General features: G+C 40.4%; 1 long non-coding RNA gene across 1 annotated transcript; it reads left to right on the top strand.

The window, feature by feature from the left end:
- Positions 1-1,194: 1,194 nt before the first annotated feature.
- On the top strand, positions 1,195-10,027 carry LOC148002600 (uncharacterized). The gene is made up of 5 exons (XR_015633435.1): positions 1,195-1,273; positions 2,062-2,295; positions 5,918-6,422; positions 7,641-7,724; positions 8,649-10,027. It is a non-coding gene; the product is annotated as an uncharacterized LOC148002600 (long non-coding RNA).
- The last annotated feature ends 250 nt before the right edge of the window (positions 10,028-10,277 follow it).

Here is a 10,277-nt window from a genome sequence, read left to right as displayed (position 1 = left end):
AGGATGCAGCCTTCATGTGTCAACATCCATGCTGGACTTTTGGTAAGTCACCCATGTTCCTGTAAGTAACTCTAGTAAATGCCCTGACTCACAACACGAGATGGAAGTGAAATCATCTCATTGGTCTGTAATTGATGGATGCCCTTCTAGGATAACTGGATATTTCTTTACCTATCCCCAAGATAAGTCACAAAACAACTTAAGGACTGCTACTTAAATATTCTGAAAGCCAAAGGGAGGAACACAAGTCTCTCTTTAGAATATCTTCAATGCTTCTAAAACTGGATATCTAGTTTTCCCAATAACATCTTTTAAAGAGGCTATCCTTTCTCCAGTGTATACTTTTGGTACATATTTAATAAAATCAACTAGAACTTTAGTTTATAAAATAATAGCATTAATAAAAATTATACAAAATATTTAGTTGATTACATTGTGTGTTATGCACAATGTTTTAATAAAAGGGACTAGGAAGATGACTACATGGTTAACTAACTGTTCACACTGCACTTCTGTAGCTGAAGTGTGGGAGTCTTGATGGCTGAGACAGGAATGCATACCCTCCACTAAAGTTATAGGTTGAGTCTTACAGGCTATCTATAAGACAAAAAAGCACCAAGCATAATGGACATCCTTTTCCAAACAGTTTGACTCCAGTGGGTCTTGAAGGAATAAAAATAAGTGAAAATAGCAAAACTGGGGACAAGTGAATCAAGCCTGGTGGGAAAGGGGACAAATCCTGAACCTACCAAAAGTCACAGCCAGGTTCTGCAGAAATCTGTTTCTACAGTTACTAAAGTAGTTAAAGATTTCTGTCAATTCCTGTGGCCTCCTGCTGTTTCATTCATTGAGAGGATTTTACTACATAAAGGTATTATGAGGGGTTGGGGATTTAGCTCAGTGGTAGAGTGCTTGCCTAGCAAAGGCAAGGCCCTGGGTTCGATCCCCAGCTGGAGGTGGGGGGGTGGGGGGGTGGGGGGGTGGGGGTGGGGGGGGGAGTATTGTGGTTTGCCCTGAAGTTATCTGTATTTTGATGCTAATTCCACTGCCCCAAGGACAGCTGCCTAGTCAAAGACTCAGAATCCAGGTGACTTCACCAGAACCACCTCTCCATTAAATCTGTAAAGTACTGGTGAGGGGCAGGTACAGGATAGAAGGAGGCCTGTCATTGGAGGAGAAGGAAGGATGGGCGGGAGAGAAGTTTGAAGGAAGAGGAGGAGACTAGAGGAAGGAAGAGAGACAGAGGAGAGAGAGAGGGGAGAAGCCATGGCAGGTGATGTTAAGATTCTGCTCTGTGTATTTACAGGTTGTTATCAATATTCCTAAGGGATGGATGGTACTGGGCTTTGTATGTTTAAGTGGGCAATTATATCTTACCAATTGGGTCAAAGATTATTGTGTTGCGTGTTCTTTAATGTGTAGATTTAAGTAATGGAGTGGAATGTGGGGCGACTGGTCTGGGCCGCCACGGAGTTGGGATGTGTTTCCGCCAAGATATCTGCTAGATATGGTGCCAGAGCTAGCGGGGTAAAAGACAACAATACTTTATTACTTATATATTTTTACAACAACATAAAGGGTTCTCTTGAATATTTTTTTGAGATAGCTTCTGACACTCAGAAGGCTATCAGGAAGCTCTGTACAGTAAGAAGGGTGTCTACCCCTAACGATACTAACCTCCCAGGCAGTAAAGTATAATAGTGTAATAGTGGCATGACTGTTACAGGATTAACCAACTGCTTTTAAATTGAATTTTAGACTTGCTTCATAGAAAGAAATTCTTGCCTGTAAACCTGGGCAAATGACCACGACTCAGGTCACAGGCGCTAATGGAAGAGCCTATTATTGTGGTTTTGCTAAATGTTCATGTCCTGGAAATTGCCTTCTATATATTTATGTTTATTTCTATAGAGTAATGCTGTTCTCAATGTTGGTCAGAGAAGCTTCATTTTGCAGTGGGGAGCAGTTGATGCAGATATTCCAGCTGATAAAAGTGCTGAGGATAAATGACTTTTGAATGTTTAGCCATAACTGGAAATTTTACATCCCTTCTCCACCCAGCCCAAGGCTCAGTGCACATTGTGAATGATGGGATGGAAGAATTCAGGAGCTGGTGAATCATGAGAAGAACTGTGAAATGCTGTCATCTGGACAGGATGTGACCACTACAGTCATGAATTCATAACAACTGTGGTTTCCTTTATAAGATCGCCATAAGACCAAGCTGATTACCATTCAAACACGAATAGGACAGAAACTTACAAAGCTCTACTGCGAAGGGAGTTGACAGCTATGGTAAGCAGAATCATTTTTCATTGGGAATGTAGCCACTGGTAGATTGTCCATCCTCCACTAGATTTCTTTACACTCATGTGCATATAAGAAAAAACATCAACAGGACTCAAGAGAGAAGAAAGAGAGTAGTAGACTTAAGGTATTAGGGAACATGTTGAGGATAATCTTAGGGAGAATAGAAAGGAATAGGGGGTAGATATTAAAAAATATTTCTTGGATTATGACAAAGAATATAAATCAAACATTAATTAAAAAGGATAATTGAAAGAGCAATACAGTCTCTACACAGTAATGTTGAAGCAGAACATGTTGTAGTGCAGTTATTAAAAGTCCGTTAGTGGGGTTTCAATGTTAAGGAGTTGGACATGAGCCTGCATCCCTAACCCAAATGCTTTCTCCAGCTGACAACAGTTCACAAAGGAACACACAAGTGTTCTCCAATGGAGTCTCTCTGGGTAGACAAATGACACTTACGGGGGGAGGGGTGAGGTGTGGGGGGGTGGGAGTGGTGGCAAGCCCAGCAGCAGATGGCTAACACAAGAAGAACTCAATGGTATTAGCAATGTTTTGTTCCCTAATGCTTTGGGCATTTTCACCTTACTTGTCTTTTGGTTGTCTATTATGGTTTTCCATTTTGTGTTTTCATGGGTGCTTGCATGTGTCTGTCCTTGTGTATGTGTTTCTTGTGCCCCCTCCCTTTCCCCTTCTCTGTTTATCAGTTCGCCTTGTTTTGTTCTGGTTTGTTTGCCTTTTTTTTAAACTGACCTTTCTGTTTTCTAGAGAAAGGAGACATGGAGTTGGACAGGTGGGGAGGTAAAGAAGATCTTGGAAGTGAAGAAGGGGGGAAACTGTGATCAGAATATACTGCATGAAGACAAATTACTTTCATGGTTTTTATGTTTAATCTTAATCTCTTTTTACAGTCCTGTCATTACCCCCATCCCATTCTGCCCTTCAACATTTGAAAAAATCATTTGACAAAATACAACACCCCTTCATGTTAAAAGTATCGGAGAGATAAGGAATTCAAGGCCCATACCTAAACATTGTAAAGGCAATATGCAGCAAACCAACAGCCAATATCAAATAACCAAATATTAAATGGAGACATGCTTGAAGCAATCCCACTTTCATGTTTTTAAAAGCCATTACTTTAAAGAAAATTCATTTAAAAATAACTTTTGTCATGTCTTAATGTCATTGTGGACTTGAAAACAAATATCAGGTGATGGGTTACAGCACAATAGGCAGGGGTTTGCCAGAGGTCTCAGATGCTCTTAGTCTTTGGGTTGGTGGAAGTCAGCAGTGTGTTTATACATTTTAAAAAAGTACCTAAGAGTCACAAAGATGTTAAGTTACACACTGAAGTGAATTACAAAATCTATTAGGGTGGAGTGTAAGCTAGTGTGTTCCCTTCCAGCTCTCTACAGTCATTAAAGCTTTAATAGTTAACGTGAGTGCAACTTTTTCTTTTCTGGAAACTTCAGTTGATAACTAAAACATACACCCCATAAGGGAAGATTTAAGATGCTGATGAGAGATGATGCTCGTATGTTTTAGAAAGACTGCACTGTGCAAAAGAGCTCCCAAGTCACCACTATGTATATGAACCTCAATGATCATCTGATGTAACATACAGATCTCAACACTGCAAGGTGGAGTCATTTGAACTACTCAACTCTCTGCTCTGGCCTGCTTTGTCCTTTGGAAGTGTGTCTTTTCTTAAAAACTCTGTTTCTTCTACTAATGTGTCTGCTCACCTCTTTGCCTGGGGACAGAATTATCTGGAACCCCTTTGAAAATACTTCTGACCCCCAATGTCCATCAATATCTACAGTATGGGTTGTAATTTTAAGTGCAGTCTGTGGTTATCATACTCACGTGGCATAGACAACTGGGAGACAGATGTTAAGTGAAATGTGCTCTGGGGAAAACCACCAAACATTTTCTAGCTCGAATCTCTACTTTGAGGAAAGGGCCTCAGAGATGTGAAGAGGTTTTATGGAAAAAAGAAGTGAACATGTGGGTGGAGAAATCTCATCATTGAATGGCTTTTATTTATTCAGAAGAACATCTCCTTTTCTGCTAGAGAAAAGAAGACAATAATGGTGAGTGTGAACATGAAGCAAACCAGGCAAGCAGAAACTTTGAAAACAATCAGTAACTTTGGCCAAGAATGCACAATTGTTCCCATTAGAGATTCCAATTCGTGTCCTAGCTTGTGTGCTCTTCTGGCCAGAAATATTAGAAATGTTCTGGCCAGAAATCCCAGTTCATCTGTCAGTGGCAAGACACATACCTCATGGATGGGCTAGCTGAACTGACCAGCTGTTTGGGGTGGTTTGAGCTTCCCCACAAGCTCAAGCATGTGACCACTGTTTGGGAAGGTGGTGCAGGTTTACTGGGGGAGGCATAACACTGTGGTGGGCTTTGAGAGTTGGTAGCCTCATCCTACTTCTGGTTCATTCTCTCTGCCTCATGTTGAAGAGGTCATCTGTCTCTCAGGTTCCTGCTCCACTGGCCGCCATATTTCCCACCATAATGAACTCTAATCTGTCTGGGACCATGAGCCAAAAATAACTGTTTCTTCCATAGGTAGCTTCTGGCTATGATAGTTTATTGTAGCAGCAGAAAAAATAACAAATCTATATAATCCATAGTGATAAAATAGGATACTAAACAATAGTGTAGGGAATCTTTAATGCTCAGGCTCGGAAACTTTTTGAAATTATTTCCTTCTATTCTCCTTTCTAGCAGATGGCAAAGTGACAGGGAGGTAGCCTTGAAGTCTATGACATAACTGAATGACAGCTATCCATGAGCAAGGTTTTTATTTACAACCCCAGCTATGTTAGGTTTAGTAAATTAGAAAAAACAATTGGATTAAAACTTGTAGTTTGAAAGTTTTCTGGAATTTTCACTATATTTCCCTTCATCCCATTTTACTAGAACATTCAAATAGTTTTTAAAGGTCGGAAGATTAAAATCTAATAGTGGTATTTTTAATAAACTCTCAGAGTGGTGTATATACCATTCTATGTTGCTCATATAGCAATAGATGTCCTTGGTCCTGCTTATTAACAATTGTAACTACATTTTACCAGATGCAATGCCTAGTTTGGGAAGGGCTTAAATTGTGTGTGAGCTAATGATGGTGGATCTTGTTCTCGAAATGAGCTGAATATGGTTCAGAGTACATGTAACGCATAAGAGTCTTAACATAAAAGCTCCCTTGTTCAGAAGTGAAAAACACTCCTTCTGGAAACTTGTTTAAACTTAGTTTAAAAATACTTAACCCTGGGATCACCAACTCCTTCCTTCAGCAGTCTGTTATTTCTGCAAAGCATTTCCCTCTGCCCCGTGGTACCTGCTTTCTTTGAAAACACACGTTATTCAGTTATTGGTTGCTGTGTTGGAATAGCTTGCTCCTGTTGTTTATCTTTGTGCTTCACAGCATTCAGTAAGCGCTGTGTTTGTTCTGCAGAACTTGGCTCCGTTAACAAATAATGTCGTTTGGGAACCAGCTTCTTTGTTTGTTTGTCTAACTAGAAACGCAATTCCACATTGATACGCTATCTTAGTGTTTTCTTTTTCATAATTTTTCTTACATATTTTGCTCCAGAGCAGCAGAAGATGAATATTTTTTATATCATCTCATTTCTTAAGAGTCGGGAGCCAAGATTCCAAGTGGACCAACCTAACTTGTGAGATATCCGGAGGATGGCTACACTCAGGTGTAAATTTGGATCTCCTCGCTCCAAGCCCAGAAGAGCTGGAGCACTCTTGCATTCAGCATTTGCAAAGGAAACATCTGGGCCCCTTCTTCCTGGGGATCTAACAGCAAGAGGAAGGACAACAAAGTACCATGCATTTGTTTGTTTTCCAGACTTGTCCCTCCCACACTTCCTTCCTCTCCTCCTGCAAGAGTTTCACCCTTTGTTTTGACTATGATATATATTCTGAGTTCCTGGACTTGCTTGTGCATGCTCTCACACAATGAATAAGGTACCCCAGCCGTATGTGGGATTTACAGTGTCACGTCAGGGATCTGGCTGCTACCTGGTGAAGCTGCCCACCCTAAGTTGCATAGAGTCCTGCCGGCCATTACCAGGGCCAATATTCTAAAGGTCCTCTTTCTACTTAAATATTCATACTGACGCTCTCAATCTACTTGGGCTAACACTTCCTGTCAGCTTCCTTGGTTTTCTTGCAATATTCCCCTGTCTCAACTTCGTTCCTTATTACTGAGTTGGGAACTGTGGGTTTTACCCTTGACTGAGTTGCCGAGCTGACTATGACAGGAAAATCCACAAAAGAATCACTGTTTAGTCACAGTGGAAATCGAAGGCAGAATCTTTGAAAGAAATGGGGTTAAGAGTTAAGTAGTCAAATAAAGAATCCCTTCAAAGGTCACAAGGTGAGTTACAGGGCAGCTCTGGAGATCCAGATGAGGACAGCGAGGCAAACCCGGGAGAGCTCACAAAGATCATGGGTGAATCCCTGCACCATTCAGGCAACCAGAGAAGGCTCTCCCTGCTCTGTCTATAGGCTTCTAAGCTCACTTTAAAAAAAATTACCTTTTATACTTCACTGAAGAATCTCAATTCCAACTTTATCCTCTAGGGATAACAAAGTCAAAAATATTAAGCCAGACTGGATATGCCATTGAGAAATTTTAGAAAAATTGCTCAGGAACCCAGTTAAAAAAGACATTTTGGGACTATTAAAAAGTACCACCAAACCTTATATTTAAAAATAGTAATTAATATCTACCACATACCAATATCCTAGTGCAATTCCTGACTTTGCTGGCAATTATATTCCCTATTATGTAGTGTTTGGGGCTTTTGGTGTGAATCCTAAAATTTCTTATTTTTATTGGACCATTTAACTTTATTTACTTCTTATACTCTACAGGCACTTGAAATTGGTATCAGCCAGTATCAGGGGTTGATGGGAACCACTGGAGGGATTGCATAGATTTTGTTAACTTGATACAAACCTAGACATATCTTGGAGGAGAGAGTATACCCCCTGTGGAATTGGCTCCATCAGATTAACCCTTGGGCCTGTATTGGGGCATTTTGTTGATGAGGGTGGTTCTATCCTGGACTATAGAGAAAGAGAGCAGAGCAAACCAGTACGCGGCATTCTTCTGTGATTTCAGCTTCAAGCTCCTGCCTTCACTCTTGCCTTTGCTTTTCTGGGTGATATAAAGTATAAAAAATGGAGTAAGCGCTTTCCTTCCCAAGTTGCTTTTGATCAGTGTTTTATCAAAACAACAGAAAAGCAAACTAGGGCAAGAGGTTTAACGTTCTTGTGTCTCCACATGTGAAATTGAACAGATGCCTACTCCTGACAGGAGCGTGGACAGTTCATTTAGAAAAGAGACACACTGCAAAGGGAGGAAATATCCAGAAAACGAGAGGGTGAGTAGCTCAAAGGCATCACCGCCCAGAGTGGAGAGTCACTGTGGACATGTGGGCTTGTTTGGGTAGTGAAGGCTTTGGGACTCATTTGCATGGCACTGGCTTTTTAAAGCGTGCTCTCTGTTCCATGGAGTTCCATATCACACCGTGCCTTGCATGTCTCATTAGCATCTTGAATCTCTTTCCAGAGATGTACATTTTAGTGTTATAATGAGCTGTAAGTCAGACTCTGGGGTACCTCTGTGGCAGAGTCTGTGATTGGCTTTAATTAGGCAGGAATTTCCAGCCTTTCTCTTTGCCAGCTCATTTTATTTTTTCATACGCTAATTTTGTAAAGCTTTGGGCCAGACCTCCCAGATCACTCTCTATAAGCTATTGTGTCTCCATCACGAGAGAGGGAGAACAGAAACATCTCAAGGACTGTTAACTGTCTTTGCTTGCACCTCAGATACAGCTTTCTGTGTATTTACTGGAATGCAGTTATTTTATTAACAAACAAACAAACAAACAAACAAAAAATAAGGCCAGGACCATCGTATTAAAGAAAAAACTTTGAAAGTTAATATATTAAATATATTATTGGTAAAGGTAGTTAAGGAGAAAAAGAGAGACGCTGTTAGATGAGAAGGGAATTGAGATGGCAGTTTTCTCTTCTATGAGAGGGTTGTTCCAAAACAGAAATAGAAATCAGTCATCAGTAAAGACAAAATGAGAACACCTAAGCCCATCACAGAAAGTCTGAGTCACGAACTGGTTCATAAAAGACAAAATGTTACAAGATAGCATGTAGATGGTTAAGTTTCCCATGAGGAAAGGTCAGTAAATTTTTATTAAGGTCACATTAAAATAAAAAGCAGAGGAGATTTATTTATTTATTTATTTATTTATTTATTTATTTATTTACTTACTTACTTATTTTTTCAGAGGCGATTTCCCTCCTGCAGCCACATTGCGTAGAAGACCAAACAAAGACTCCTAGCGTTCAAGTTCATCTTTTTCTCTGGTCAGTTTTGGCTGGGTACTTATCCATCCATCTACTCCAGACATTTGGAAGAAGCTGTAAAAGGAGGCAGTGGGACCCCAGACACGCCAGTTTAACTTTTAAATTTTGGGGTTTTGAGGTTTTCAAGAACAGAAATAAAATAGAATCCCAAAGTCTAGGAGAAATTATCGCAAACCAAAGGACAAGGCCAGGTGACAACCTTAGTCCTGGGGAATTCCCCTGGCACATATGTACCTGTTACCTCAGAGAAACTCCACGTAGAACAGGATCCAAGGAGTGAATCGTCCCATTGTGTGGTAACCCAGAGGAATTCCAACATGTAAGAAAAGATAATCTACCCACCACGGGAGGGTGGACCATCAGCTCCAACAATGCTCACCCATAAAGACTGAAGCGCCATGAGCTCACTGGTGATGTTGACCCCCAAGTGACTATATATAACAATGGAGGTATCTCGAAGCACTCTTGACGTGGCAATATGAAGCTTTGTTCTCTGCCTTACAGATATTTCAGCTTGCCTCACTCAGTGAACCTGTATAGTCATAAGTATGGTAGACTTTTCCAAGAGTCAAAAGAGTTGCCAGCCCCAGTTTTGGAACTGCCAGATACACAGCCTAGTGACAAGGCCTAAAATTGGTGTACTCACCTAAACGTTAGGTTACATTTTTGGGACCCCAACTCACTTCCCTGACATTCTGTAACACATGAATGGCTAGGTCACTTATGAGCTACAGTAGCTATGGCAGCTATGGTGATATGATAAATGAAACTACAAAATTCCTCGGATACCTTTCCTGTTCTATAATTAAAGACAAATCTACTTATACATAAGCAGAGACGGAATGAGCACCCAGTAGTTAGACTAACCAAAATGCCCGGTGGATTCCAGGGGAATGTAATATTCTGTTGTTCTAAGCAAAAGGGGGAAGTTATTGAGAGAATTTATGATTCTTGATACCTCAAAAGACAGACATTAAATGTTCTAGTTAATTGTGTCTTTGGGAAAAAGGATCATGATCCTGAAGTCAGAAGGGCCTGTCTGCCCTGTCTGTGATAGCCTGGGATGTGAAGTCAAGCATCCACCTTTGCTTTACCCAGTACAAAGGGTACACATTCTGAGGAGATTAATGGCAATGAAATTTTACTTTAGTGCTACCTCTGTCAAGGGTATAAATATCTTCCGATGGGTGCTAATAATCTCAAAATAGAAAGAAACCTACCTCTCAGGTGGGATAGAGACCTACCTCAGTCATATTGAAAGAGAGCAGGAACTTCTCTAGAATAAAACTTCTCCCTTCTGTATACATGCCATCAAGTGTATCCTAAGAATAAGGCCACATAAACATACATACATACACACACACACACACACATACACACACACACACACAAACACATACATATAAATTTTGTTGTTTTCCTTTGTTGTTGTTGTTGTTTTTTTTTTTAAAGACAGTGTTTCTCTGTGTAGCCTTGGCTGCCCTGGAACTTGCTCTATAGACCAGGTTGGCCTCAAACTCAGTGATCTATAGGTTGATATCTATATGCAG

The sequence above is a fragment of the Rattus norvegicus genome, chromosome 11 (genome assembly GCF_021556685.1).
Source record: "Rattus norvegicus strain SHRSP/BbbUtx chromosome 11, alternate assembly SHRSP_T2T, whole genome shotgun sequence".
Taxonomy (NCBI): domain Eukaryota; kingdom Metazoa; phylum Chordata; class Mammalia; order Rodentia; family Muridae; genus Rattus; species Rattus norvegicus.
Note: the sequence above shows the minus strand (reverse complement) of the source record. Positions and strands in the feature narration are given on the sequence as shown.